The sequence below is a fragment of the Primulina tabacum genome, chromosome 12 (assembly GCF_025594145.1).
Source record: "Primulina tabacum isolate GXHZ01 chromosome 12, ASM2559414v2, whole genome shotgun sequence".
Classification (NCBI taxonomy): domain Eukaryota; kingdom Viridiplantae; phylum Streptophyta; class Magnoliopsida; order Lamiales; family Gesneriaceae; genus Primulina; species Primulina tabacum.
In genome coordinates this window covers 22,710,845-22,724,663 of record NC_134561.1, presented here as the reverse complement: position 1 = coordinate 22,724,663, position 13,819 = coordinate 22,710,845, and positions in this window count along the sequence as shown.

Genomic DNA, 13,819 nt, shown 5'->3' with positions numbered 1-13,819 from the left:
CGAACTTTACTCTTCAGAGCAAATTCTCATTCAGAGTTTTTATCTTGCAAAATTTCAGATTTTCCTATTCTTAGCAATGGCAAATCAAATTCCCGCACATATTCTAAATGCTATGGCTGTCGACATTGAATCTATTCTATCAGTATCTTAGGCTAGAAGTAGCCGACTTAAAGATATTTCTGGGACAATCCTCTCGGGAACTTTATCCACAAGAGCTTCATGATTTCTACTCAACTGATTATGTTACTGTTGATGGAAACGTCACTGCTACTATCAATGGTCAGTTTTTGACCATTTCTGAAGAATCCTTCGGCGAACTATTTCAACTGCCTACTGATGGGCTAATCCATTTCTCTGAGGTAAAAACTTCTGATATTGAAGAAATTCAGTCTCTTCTATCAGCTGATGGTCGGAAAATCAATGTTTCTGATCCAAAGAAAGAGCTCAAACCAGAAATTCAACTACTTGAGGATATTTCAGCAAAGGGGATACTAGCTAAAGCTGGTTCATTTCCTGCTCTTACTCTTGAAAAATTTCAAATCATGACGGTGATCATGGCTGAGAAAAGGGTAAACTGGAGAAATATTATTTTCACCATTCTAAAAAATATGCTTCAGTCAACAAAGCAGTCATGGGGTTATACCATGCAAATCAGTTTTCTACTAAAAATGAAGGGGCTAGTGGGTGATACTGCTGAGAAATCATCCAAGTTCAAAGTGTTCAATGATAAGAATGTACTGGCACCAAAGGCCAAATTGAAATTGTCACCTGAGCAGTTCATTAAGGTGAAAAAGGAAGTTGGGACGGGAGGAGCTCCCAAATCGGTCAAGAAATCAAGAAAGGAGGCTCAAAAGAAGACAATCAAGCGCAAACTGATTGCCAGCGAAACTGATTTTGAGAGAACTCCCTCTCCCAAAATAGTGAAGAAGCCTTGAACCTTAAAGACCAAGCCTGCTGCTGCAATTGGAACCATCCCAACTGATCGACTGATGCAGTCAGGAGCTGAACAGCCCATTCAGGCTGTCCCACTAAAGGCCATTCCAACTGAACCCTTAACTGAGGATCAGTTGCCTCTCTCTGTCATCTTGCTGAAGAAGAAAGTCACTGAATCTGGTGACAAAAAGAAGCTTGCTGGAGTTAAGGCTCCACCAATCGCTATCACTGGTTACACTCCCTTACCTCCTCCTAGACCAAAGAGAATAGTAATCAGAGAACAAATTGATGCAACAACGTCAGGGTTGAGCATTCCTCACATTCTAACTGATCCCAAATGAAAAGGGAAGATGCAAGAACAACCCAGACCAACCAATGCGGTTTAGACGCATATTGATCTCATCTGGCAAGAGATCAACGATTTTGCAGCAGATAAACTCAAGACCTACAATGAGTGGGTCAAATTCAGAACTAAAGTTTTTGCTAAACAGCTTCAGTCGAAGACTAAACTGAAGAAGTTTATTCAGCTGGAGGCTACTATTCTGAGAGTAGTCAAAGCTTCAACAGTCATTCAGGGTGTAGAACGCAAAACATATTTGTTTGATCAGTTGAGAGCCAAGAAGCTTCAGCAGATTGTTGCTGAGTTGCGTCAAAATTTTGATCCTTCAAGTCCGACTGCTGTCAATGACTCAGCAGTATACAATCAACTGGACTCGGATCTTATCTGCTTACAGATGCAAATCAAGGATTGGGAAATGGGTCAAGAACTAATCATTCCAGCGACTGAACAAGACTATCATCTGATGAAAAGCCAGCTGGAAAGTCAGTTCAAGAATCACCCATATACTCAGTTGTTGCAGCTTCTCCCAAGGCAACTGAACCTTCCTCATCAACTGCTCCACCATCCTCATCTTCACTTCCTCAATCTTCCAATGCTGATCAACAGCCATATACTGAAGCTGAATTATCTCTAGCAAACCTAGATGAGGTCATCAAATCGGTCACCTCAGATATTCAGCTAGACACTTCAAGATCAGTTGAAGATATACTTACAACTGAAGGACCAGCTGAGGAGCTAAATTTTGATCAACCTGAACAGCCACTTCTGTCAGAAGTTGTGACTGAACAGGCAATTTGAACCAAACTGTATAGACAAATACAATTGTTAAACCAGCTGAAGAATCAGTTGTTGATCCAACTGGAGCAGCAGAGCAGTTGTAGAACAAACTGAAGAACCTTCTTCTACCTCTGCTCTTCCATCTGTTTCATCTCCTCCCCAAGACCATTTAACTGCAGATATTTCAGAGATAGCTGTGCTTATAACAGAACCAACTGACGGTGCGATGGTTGTATTTAATCAAGAACAAAGGGAACAGATCCCAGAAACTTCTGGAGCCATGTCTCCTAGAATTTCAGACACTGATGCCCTGTTTGAAGAACTCCAAACCGTTCAGTCAAACCTACTCAATATGATGAATGCTATCTCTGCAATAAAATCTACTCATCTTGCACATATATTGAAGATTGATTCAAATTATGAATTTAAAACAGACAGACTGAATCAGCTTAACAAGAGTGTATCTGCTCTTTATTTTCAAACTGGGGAAATCAGGAAAGACAGACTGCCAACTGAATCGTACTTCCAGACTCACGCCCTAGTTGGCAGGCGATTTGACTTTCTTGAAAAAAAGGTCACTAAAATAATTGACCTGCTGCAGGACATTATGAAAAATGCAGTATCAGATATTGCAGCAGACGTCCGCATACTCACAAGAAAAGTGGATGTGCTTGACAAAAAGAGGAAATTGTTAAAGAAACAGAAGAAGAAAAAGTAAAGAAAAAGAATGTGTGAAGATCAACTGACTTCAATTTAATGGTTGAATATTTTTTATTCTTTATTCTTTGTACGAATCTGTACATAAGATCATATATTTATTTCACTCTTTGTACGAATCTGTACATTGGAAAAGTTATTTTATCTACAATGAAATTAAAGACTATTTCGAGATCAGTTGATCAGTTCATACTTTACAAAGTTTTGTCAATCACCAAAATGGGGGAAATTGTTGGAAACTTAATTTCGGTAGTTTGACCAAATTAGATATCAATATGTTAAACTAACTGATCACGAACACGCGAATTGATAAACTGAAGTTATCAGCCGAACTGAATCTACATTGTCAACTGACTGATCAGTTGATATACTCAGTTGTGTAGCTACTTATCAGCTGATCATTCAGCTGAAAACGTCATCAGTTGAAAAGGACATTCAACCGACAAAAGTACAAAGCATACTGTAACTTGTGGTGGGACGCTGCATTTCAGAGAATATAGTGTACGAATATCAGAAGAATGTTGACGTGGCAATCAACAGATACAAAAGATTCAAATTGTATTTATTATTACCATTGGAAGAAAGCCTATAAATAAGCAAGAAGAGCAGATGAGACACAGAGCTGAAATATACGATTTATCCATTCTCTTAAGCTTGCTGTTATTCTGCTAAATTTATTACTCTCATTTGAGATTCAGAAAGCTCACACTTATTAGAAATATTCGTAGCATTTGAGGCTACTTTCGAGTTTATTAGTACAAACCTCTGTATTACTTATATCAGTCTTGCTAAAATCCAGTTGAAGAACTGTGAAAATTGTTGTTAACTAAGAGTTTCAGTCTTGGCAGTGTTAAGTCCAAACTGAAGTGGGTCTGTACAAATTTTGTATTGATCAAAGTCTTTTAGTGCATATCCTATCCTTGTGATAGAAGGGGTGACCTAGGAATTATTCAAATCTCCGAACATCCATAAATCCTTGCATTATTATTTCATTCATTTATTCTATCTTTCAGTCAGTTTATTTCCGCAACTATACTTAGTTAAACTGATTGTCATCGACTGACAAGATTTCTAAGTTTCAGTTTATCACAAAACTGATACTTCATTCGAATAAGGTTATAAAAATCGTGAGTGTTTATTCAACCCTCCTTTTAAACACTTTTCTACCTATTTACCGATCCTATCAAGTTTACTTGTTTCCGTTGAGATAATGAATTCAAAGAGTTGAATTTTTAAGAAATAAGTTTGATATGATAAATTGATAAACTTATAAATAAAGTTTATAAAAACTTATAGAAATTTTGAGAGCATGACTGCTAAAGACAGTCAAAGGAATACACATATCTTATATGGAAATTGGCGATCTCGAAATTAAAGTGTGCATCGTAATAACAATAAGTTGAAATTGTCACATCGATGATGTTTGATCGTCGATCGGGATTATGATGAGATTAATATAATGGGAGCAGGGATCACGAGCTTGTAAGAGTATATGCCCATCATGCTAATTTATTAAATTTCAAATGGGCTTGAATGATTAAATTATATTTTAATTGAGTTAAAATATAGCACATTAAGTTTTTTTAAAATATGGTATTGATTTATGTATTATGGAAACATTCATGATACCATAATTTTGAAATTTGCACACAAAACAAAATAATTTTGATGCATGATATTCTCAAAATATATGCATTAATCGAGATTTGCCATGATATGAGATGCATTTAGAATCCTTAATTAAGTAGATTAATTGGATTATTCAAGTAAATTAAGGATTAGAAATAAAATAATGATTTTGATTATTATTTAAAAAGGGCATCCGAAAGTTTCAAAATCGAGATTGGCAAAAGTTGGCATGAAATTTTAGAATTTTAATTACCTTAACTAATGAGATTAATTAAGTAACTATAAGATTATAAAATATAATAATGATTTGTTATTATAATAATGTAATTTTTCGGTGGAAATGATAAATACATTAGAAATGTATGCATTCGATAGATTCTGTTTTTTGAGAAGGAAAAAAAAATATTCAGCTCTCGAGATCCCCTTTTCTATTGCAAGAAAAAATCGGCTTGAGTCGATTTTTCGTGTTCTATCTCTACGCAAAATATTTTCTAATATTCTAGTGCAAATTAGAAGATGAACAATTAATCTGGTCGTGGACCTGATTCGGAGATCGAAGAAAGTTTGTAGGGATTTAAAACAAGAGCTACGTTCGCTAATACCGGAGTAGTTGGAGCCAAGTGAAAATTGTTCACTAAAGGTAGTAAACATTCTTTGTATGTTCATGTTTAATTTAAATCATACAAGTGTCCAAATATTTTGAATTATCTCTAGCAAACCTAGATGAGGTCATCAAATCGGTCACCTCAGATATTCAGCTAGACACTTCAAGATCAGTTGAAGATATACTTACAACTGAAGGACCAGCTGAGGAGCTAAATTTTGATCAACCTGAATAGCCACTTCTGTCAGAAATTGTGACTGAACAGGCAATTTGAACCAAACTGTATAGACAAAACCAATTGTTAAACCAGCTGAAGAATCAGTTGTTGATCCAACTGGAGCAGCAGAGCAGTTGTAGAACAAACTGAAGAACCTTCTTCTACCTCTGCTCTTCCATCTGTTTCATCTCCTCCCCAGGACCATTTAACTGCAGATATTTCAGAGATAGCTGTGCTTATAACAGAACCAACTGACGGTGCGATGGTTGTATTTAATCAAGAACAAAGGGAACAGATCCCAGAAACTTCTGGAGCCATGTCTCCTAGAATTTCAGACACTGATGCCCTGTTTGAAGAACTCCAAACCGTTCAGTCAAACCTACTCAGTATGATGAATGCTATCTCTGCAATAAAATCTACTCATCTTGCACATATATTGAAGATTGATTCAAATTATGAATTTACAACAGACAGACTGAATCAGCTTAACAATAGTGTATCTGCTCTTTATATTCAAACTGGGGAAATCAGGAAAGACAGACTGCCAACTGAATCGCACTTCCAGACTCACGCCCTAGTTGGCAGGCGATTTGACTTTCTTGAAAAAAAGGTCACTAAAAGAATTGACCTGCTGCAGGACATTATGAAAAATGCAGTATTAGATATTGCAGCAGACGTCCGCATACTCACAAGAAAAGTGGATGTGCTTGACAAAAAGGAGGAAATTGTTAAAGAAACAGAAGAAGAAAAAGTAAAGAAAAAGAATGTGTGAAGATCAACTGACTTCAATTTAATGGTTGAATATTTTTTATTCTTTATTCTTTGTACGAATCTGTACATAAGATCATATATTTATTTCACTCTTTGTACGAATCTGTACATTGGAAAAGTTATTTTATCTACAATGAAATTAAAGACTATTTCGAGATCAGTTGATCAGTTCATACTTTACAAAGTTTTGTCAATCACCAAAAAGGGGAAAATTGTTGGAAACTTAATTTCGGTAGTTTGACCAAATTAGATATCAATATGTTAAACTAACTGATCACGAACACGCGAATTGATAAACTGAAGTTATCAGCCGAACTGAATCTACATTGTCAACTGATTGATCAGTTGATATACTCAGTTGTGTAGCTACTTATCAGCTGATCATTCAGCTGAAAACGCCATAAGTTGAAAAGGACATTCAACCGACAATAGTACAAAGCATACTGTAACTTGTGGTGGGACGCTGCATTTCAGAGAATATAGTGTACGAATATCAGAAGAATGTTGACGTGGCAATCAACAGATACAAAAGATTCAAATTGTATTTATTATTACCATTGGAAGAAAGCCTATAAATAAGCAAGAAGAGCAGATGAGACACAGAGCTGAAATATACGATTCATCCATTCTCTTAAGCTTGCTGTTATTCTGCTAAATTTATTACTCTCATTTGAGATTCAGAAAGCTCACACTTATTAGAAATATTCGTAGCATTTGAGGCTACTTTCGAGTTTATTAGTACAAACCTCTGTATTACTTATATCAGTCTTGCTAAAATCCAGTTGAAGAACTGTGAAAATTGTTGTTAACTAAGAGTTTCAGCCTTGGCAGTGTTAACTCCAAACTGAAGTGGGTCTGTACAAATTTTGTATTGATCAAAGTCTTTTAGTGCATATCCTATCCTTGTGATAGAAGGGGTGACCTAGGAATTATTCAAATCTCCGAACATCCATAAATCCTTGCATTATTATTTCATTCATTTATTCTATCTTTCAGTCAGTTTATTTCCGCAACTATACTTAGTTAAACTGATTGTCATCGACTGACAAGATTTCTAAGTTTCAGTTTATCACAAAACTGATACTTCATTCGAATAAGGTTATAAAAATCGTGAGTGTTTATTCAACCCTCCTTTTAAACACTTTTCTACCTATTTACCGATCCTATCAAGTTTACTTATTTCCGTTGAGATAATGAATTCAAAGAGTTGAATTTTTAAGAAATAAGTTTGATATGATAAATTGATAAACTTATAAATAAAGTTTATAAAAACTTATAGAAATTTTGAGAGCATGACTGCTAAAGACAGTCAAAGGAATACACATATCTTATATGGAAATTGGCGATCTCGAAATTAAAGTGTGCATCGTAATAACAATAAGTTGAAATTGTCACATCGATGATGTTTGATCGTCGATCGGGATTATGATGAGATTAATATAATGGGAGCAAGGATCACGAGCTTGTAAGAGTATATGCCCATCATGCTAATTTATTAAATTTCAAATGGGCTTGAATGATTAAATTATATTTTAATTGAGTTAAAATATAGCACATTAAGTTTTTTTAAAATATGGTATTGATTTATGTAATATGGAAACATTCATGATACCATAATTTTGAAATTTGCACACAAAACAAAATAATTTTGATGCATGATATTCTCAAAATATATGCATTAATCGAGATTTGCCATGATATGAGATGCATTTAGAATCCTTAATTAAGTAGATTAATTGGATTATTCAAGTAAATTAAGGATTAGAAATAAAATAATGATTTTGATTATTATTTAAAAAGGGCATCCGAAAGTTTCAAAATCGAGATTGGCAAAAGTTGGCATGAAATTTTAGAATTTTAATTACCTTAACTAATGAGATTAATTAAGTAACTATAAGATTATAAAATATAATAATGATTTGTTATTATAATAATGTAATTTTTCGGTGGAAATGATAAATACATTAGAAATGTATGCATTCGATAGATTCTGTTTTTTGAGAAGGAAAAAAAAATATTCAGCTCTCGAAATCCCCTTTTCTATTGCAAGAAAAAATCGGCTTGAGTCGATTTTTCGTGTTCTATCTCTACGCAAAATATTTTCTAATATTCTAGTGCAAATTAGAAGATGAACAATTAATCTGGTCGTGGACCTGATTCGGAGATCGAAGAAAGTTTGTAGGGATTTAAAACAAGAGCTACGTTCGCTAATACCGGAGTAGTTGGAGCCAAGTGAAAATTGTTCACTAAAGGTAGTAAACATTCTTTGTATGTTCATGTTTAATTTAAATCATACAAGTGTCCAAATATTTTGAATTATCTCTAGCAAACCTAGATGAGGTCATCAAATCGGTCACCTCAGATATTCAGCTAGACACTTCAAGATCAGTTGAAGATATACTTACAACTGAAGGACCAGCTGAGGAGCTAAATTTTGATCAACCTGAACAGCCACTTCTGTCAGAAATTGTGACTGAACAGGCAATTTGAACCAAACTGTATAGACAAAACCAATTGTTAAACCAGCTGAAGAATCAGTTGTTGATCCAACTGGAGCAGCAGAGCAGTTGTAGAACAAACTGAAGAACCTTCTTCTACCTCTGCTCTTCCATCTGTTTCATCTCCTCCCCAGGACCATTTAACTGCAGATATTTCAGAGATAGCTGTGCTTATAACAGAACCAACTGACGGTGCGATGGTTGTATTTAATCAAGAACAAAGGGAACAGATCCCAGAAACTTCTGGAGCCATGTCTCCTAGAATTTCAGACACTGATGCCCTGTTTGAAGAACTCCAAACCGTTCAGTCAAACCTACTCAGTATGATGAATGCTATCTCTGCAATAAAATCTACTCATCTTGCACATATATTGAAGATTGATTCAAATTATGAATTTACAACAGACAGACTGAATCAGCTTAACAATAGTGTATCTGCTCTTTATATTCAAACTGGGGAAATCAGGAAAGACAGACTGCCAACTGAATCGCACTTCCAGACTCACGCCCTAGTTGGCAGGCGATTTGACTTTCTTGAAAAAAAGGTCACTAAAAGAATTGACCTGCTGCAGGACATTATGAAAAATGCAGTATTAGATATTGCAGCAGACGTCCGCATACTCACAAGAAAAGTGGATGTGCTTGACAAAAAGGAGGAAATTGTTAAAGAAACAGAAGAAGAAAAAGTAAAGAAAAAGAATGTGTGAAGATCAACTGACTTCAATTTAATGGTTGAATATTTTTTATTCTTTATTCTTTGTACGAATCTGTACATAAGATCATATATTTATTTCACTCTTTGTACGAATCTGTACATTGGAAAAGTTATTTTATCTACAATGAAATTAAAGACTATTTCGAGATCAGTTGATCAGTTCATACTTTACAAAGTTTTGTCAATCACCAAAAAGGGGAAAATTGTTGGAAACTTAATTTCGGTAGTTTGACCAAATTAGATATCAATATGTTAAACTAACTGATCACGAACACGCGAATTGATAAACTGAAGTTATCAGCCGAACTGAATCTACATTGTCAACTGATTGATCAGTTGATATACTCAGTTGTGTAGCTACTTATCAGCTGATCATTCAGCTGAAAACGCCATAAGTTGAAAAGGACATTCAACCGACAATAGTACAAAGCATACTGTAACTTGTGGTGGGACGCTGCATTTCAGAGAATATAGTGTACGAATATCAGAAGAATGTTGACGTGGCAATCAACAGATACAAAAGATTCAAATTGTATTTATTATTACCATTGGAAGAAAGCCTATAAATAAGCAAGAAGAGCAGATGAGACACAGAGCTGAAATATACGATTCATCCATTCTCTTAAGCTTGCTGTTATTCTGCTAAATTTATTACTCTCATTTGAGATTCAGAAAGCTCACACTTATTAGAAATATTCGTAGCATTTGAGGCTACTTTCGAGTTTATTAGTACAAACCTCTGTATTACTTATATCAGTCTTGCTAAAATCCAGTTGAAGAACTGTGAAAATTGTTGTTAACTAAGAGTTTCAGCCTTGGCAGTGTTAACTCCAAACTGAAGTGGGTCTGTACAAATTTTGTATTGATCAAAGTCTTTTAGTGCATATCCTATCCTTGTGATAGAAGGGGTGACCTAGGAATTATTCAAATCTCCGAACATCCATAAATCCTTGCATTATTATTTCATTCATTTATTCTATCTTTCAGTCAGTTTATTTCCGCAACTATACTTAGTTAAACTGATTGTCATCGACTGACAAGATTTCTAAGTTTCAGTTTATCACAAAACTGATACTTCATTCGAATAAGGTTATAAAAATCGTGAGTGTTTATTCAACCCTCCTTTTAAACACTTTTCTACCTATTTACCGATCCTATCAAGTTTACTTATTTCCGTTGAGATAATGAATTCAAAGAGTTGAATTTTTAAGAAATAAGTTTGATATGATAAATTGATAAACTTATAAATAAAGTTTATAAAAACTTATAGAAATTTTGAGAGCATGACTGCTAAAGACAGTCAAAGGAATACACATATCTTATATGGAAATTGGCGATCTCGAAATTAAAGTGTGCATCGTAATAACAATAAGTTGAAATTGTCACATCGATGATGTTTGATCGTCGATCGGGATTATGATGAGATTAATATAATGGGAGCAAGGATCACGAGCTTGTAAGAGTATATGCCCATCATGCTAATTTATTAAATTTCAAATGGGCTTGAATGATTAAATTATATTTTAATTGAGTTAAAATATAGCACATTAAGTTTTTTTAAAATATGGTATTGATTTATGTAATATGGAAACATTCATGATACCATAATTTTGAAATTTGCACACAAAACAAAATAATTTTGATGCATGATATTCTCAAAATATATGCATTAATCGAGATTTGCCATGATATGAGATGCATTTAGAATCCTTAATTAAGTAGATTAATTGGATTATTCAAGTAAATTAAGGATTAGAAATAAAATAATGATTTTGATTATTATTTAAAAAGGGCATCCGAAAGTTTCAAAATCGAGATTGGCAAAAGTTGGCATGAAATTTTAGAATTTTAATTACCTTAACTAATGAGATTAATTAAGTAACTATAAGATTATAAAATATAATAATGATTTGTTATTATAATAATGTAATTTTTCGGTGGAAATGATAAATACATTAGAAATGTATGCATTCGATAGATTCTGTTTTTTGAGAAGGAAAAAAAAATATTCAGCTCTCGAAATCCCCTTTTCTATTGCAAGAAAAAATCGGCTTGAGTCGATTTTTCGTGTTCTATCTCTACGCAAAATATTTTCTAATATTCTAGTGCAAATTAGAAGATGAACAATTAATCTGGTCGTGGACCTGATTCGGAGATCGAAGAAAGTTTGTAGGGATTTAAAACAAGAGCTACGTTCGCTAATACCGGAGTAGTTGGAGCCAAGTGAAAATTGTTCACTAAAGGTAGTAAACATTCTTTGTATGTTCATGTTTAATTTAAATCATACAAGTGTCCAAATATTTTGAATTATCTCTAGCAAACCTAGATGAGGTCATCAAATCGGTCACCTCAGATATTCAGCTAGACACTTCAAGATCAGTTGAAGATATACTTACAACTGAAGGACCAGCTGAGGAGCTAAATTTTGATCAACCTGAACAGCCACTTCTGTCAGAAATTGTGACTGAACAGGCAATTTGAACCAAACTGTATAGACAAAACCAATTGTTAAACCAGCTGAAGAATCAGTTGTTGATCCAACTGGAGCAGCAGAGCAGTTGTAGAACAAACTGAAGAACCTTCTTCTACCTCTGCTCTTCCATCTGTTTCATCTCCTCCCCAGGACCATTTAACTGCAGATATTTCAGAGATAGCTGTGCTTATAACAGAACCAACTGACGGTGCGATGGTTGTATTTAATCAAGAACAAAGGGAACAGATCCCAGAAACTTCTGGAGCCATGTCTCCTAGAATTTCAGACACTGATGCCCTGTTTGAAGAACTCCAAACCGTTCAGTCAAACCTACTCAGTATGATGAATGCTATCTCTGCAATAAAATCTACTCATCTTGCACATATATTGAAGATTGATTCAAATTATGAATTTACAACAGACAGACTGAATCAGCTTAACAATAGTGTATCTGCTCTTTATATTCAAACTGGGGAAATCAGGAAAGACAGACTGCCAACTGAATCGCACTTCCAGACTCACGCCCTAGTTGGCAGGCGATTTGACTTTCTTGAAAAAAAGGTCACTAAAAGAATTGACCTGCTGCAGGACATTATGAAAAATGCAGTATTAGATATTGCAGCAGACGTCCGCATACTCACAAGAAAAGTGGATGTGCTTGACAAAAAGGAGGAAATTGTTAAAGAAACAGAAGAAGAAAAAGTAAAGAAAAAGAATGTGTGAAGATCAACTGACTTCAATTTAATGGTTGAATATTTTTTATTCTTTATTCTTTGTACGAATCTGTACATAAGATCATATATTTATTTCACTCTTTGTACGAATCTGTACATTGGAAAAGTTATTTTATCTACAATGAAATTAAAGACTATTTCGAGATCAGTTGATCAGTTCATACTTTACAAAGTTTTGTCAATCACCAAAAAGGGGAAAATTGTTGGAAACTTAATTTCGGTAGTTTGACCAAATTAGATATCAATATGTTAAACTAACTGATCACGAACACGCGAATTGATAAACTGAAGTTATCAGCCGAACTGAATCTACATTGTCAACTGATTGATCAGTTGATATACTCAGTTGTGTAGCTACTTATCAGCTGATCATTCAGCTGAAAACGCCATAAGTTGAAAAGGACATTCAACCGACAATAGTACAAAGCATACTGTAACTTGTGGTGGGACGCTGCATTTCAGAGAATATAGTGTACGAATATCAGAAGAATGTTGACGTGGCAATCAACAGATACAAAAGATTCAAATTGTATTTATTATTACCATTGGAAGAAAGCCTATAAATAAGCAAGAAGAGCAGATGAGACACAGAGCTGAAATATACGATTCATCCATTCTCTTAAGCTTGCTGTTATTCTGCTAAATTTATTACTCTCATTTGAGATTCAGAAAGCTCACACTTATTAGAAATATTCGTAGCATTTGAGGCTACTTTCGAGTTTATTAGTACAAACCTCTGTATTACTTATATCAGTCTTGCTAAAATCCAGTTGAAGAACTGTGAAAATTGTTGTTAACTAAGAGTTTCAGCCTTGGCAGTGTTAACTCCAAACTGAAGTGGGTCTGTACAAATTTTGTATTGATCAAAGTCTTTTAGTGCATATCCTATCCTTGTGATAGAAGGGGTGACCTAGGAATTATTCAAATCTCCGAACATCCATAAATCCTTGCATTATTATTTCATTCATTTATTCTATCTTTCAGTCAGTTTATTTCCGCAACTATACTTAGTTAAACTGATTGTCATCGACTGACAAGATTTCTAAGTTTCAGTTTATCACAAAACTGATACTTCATTCGAATAAGGTTATAAAAATCGTGAGTGTTTATTCAACCCTCCTTTTAAACACTTTTCTACCTATTTACCGATCCTATCAAGTTTACTTATTTCCGTTGAGATAATGAATTCAAAGAGTTGAATTTTTAAGAAATAAGTTTGATATGATAAATTGATAAACTTATAAATAAAGTTTATAAAAACTTATAGAAATTTTGAGAGCATGACTGCTAAAGACAGTCAAAGGAATACACATATCTTATATGGAAATTGGCGATCTCGAAATTAAAGTGTGCATCGTAATAACAATAAGTTGAAATTGTCACATCGATGATGTTTGATCGTCGATCGGGA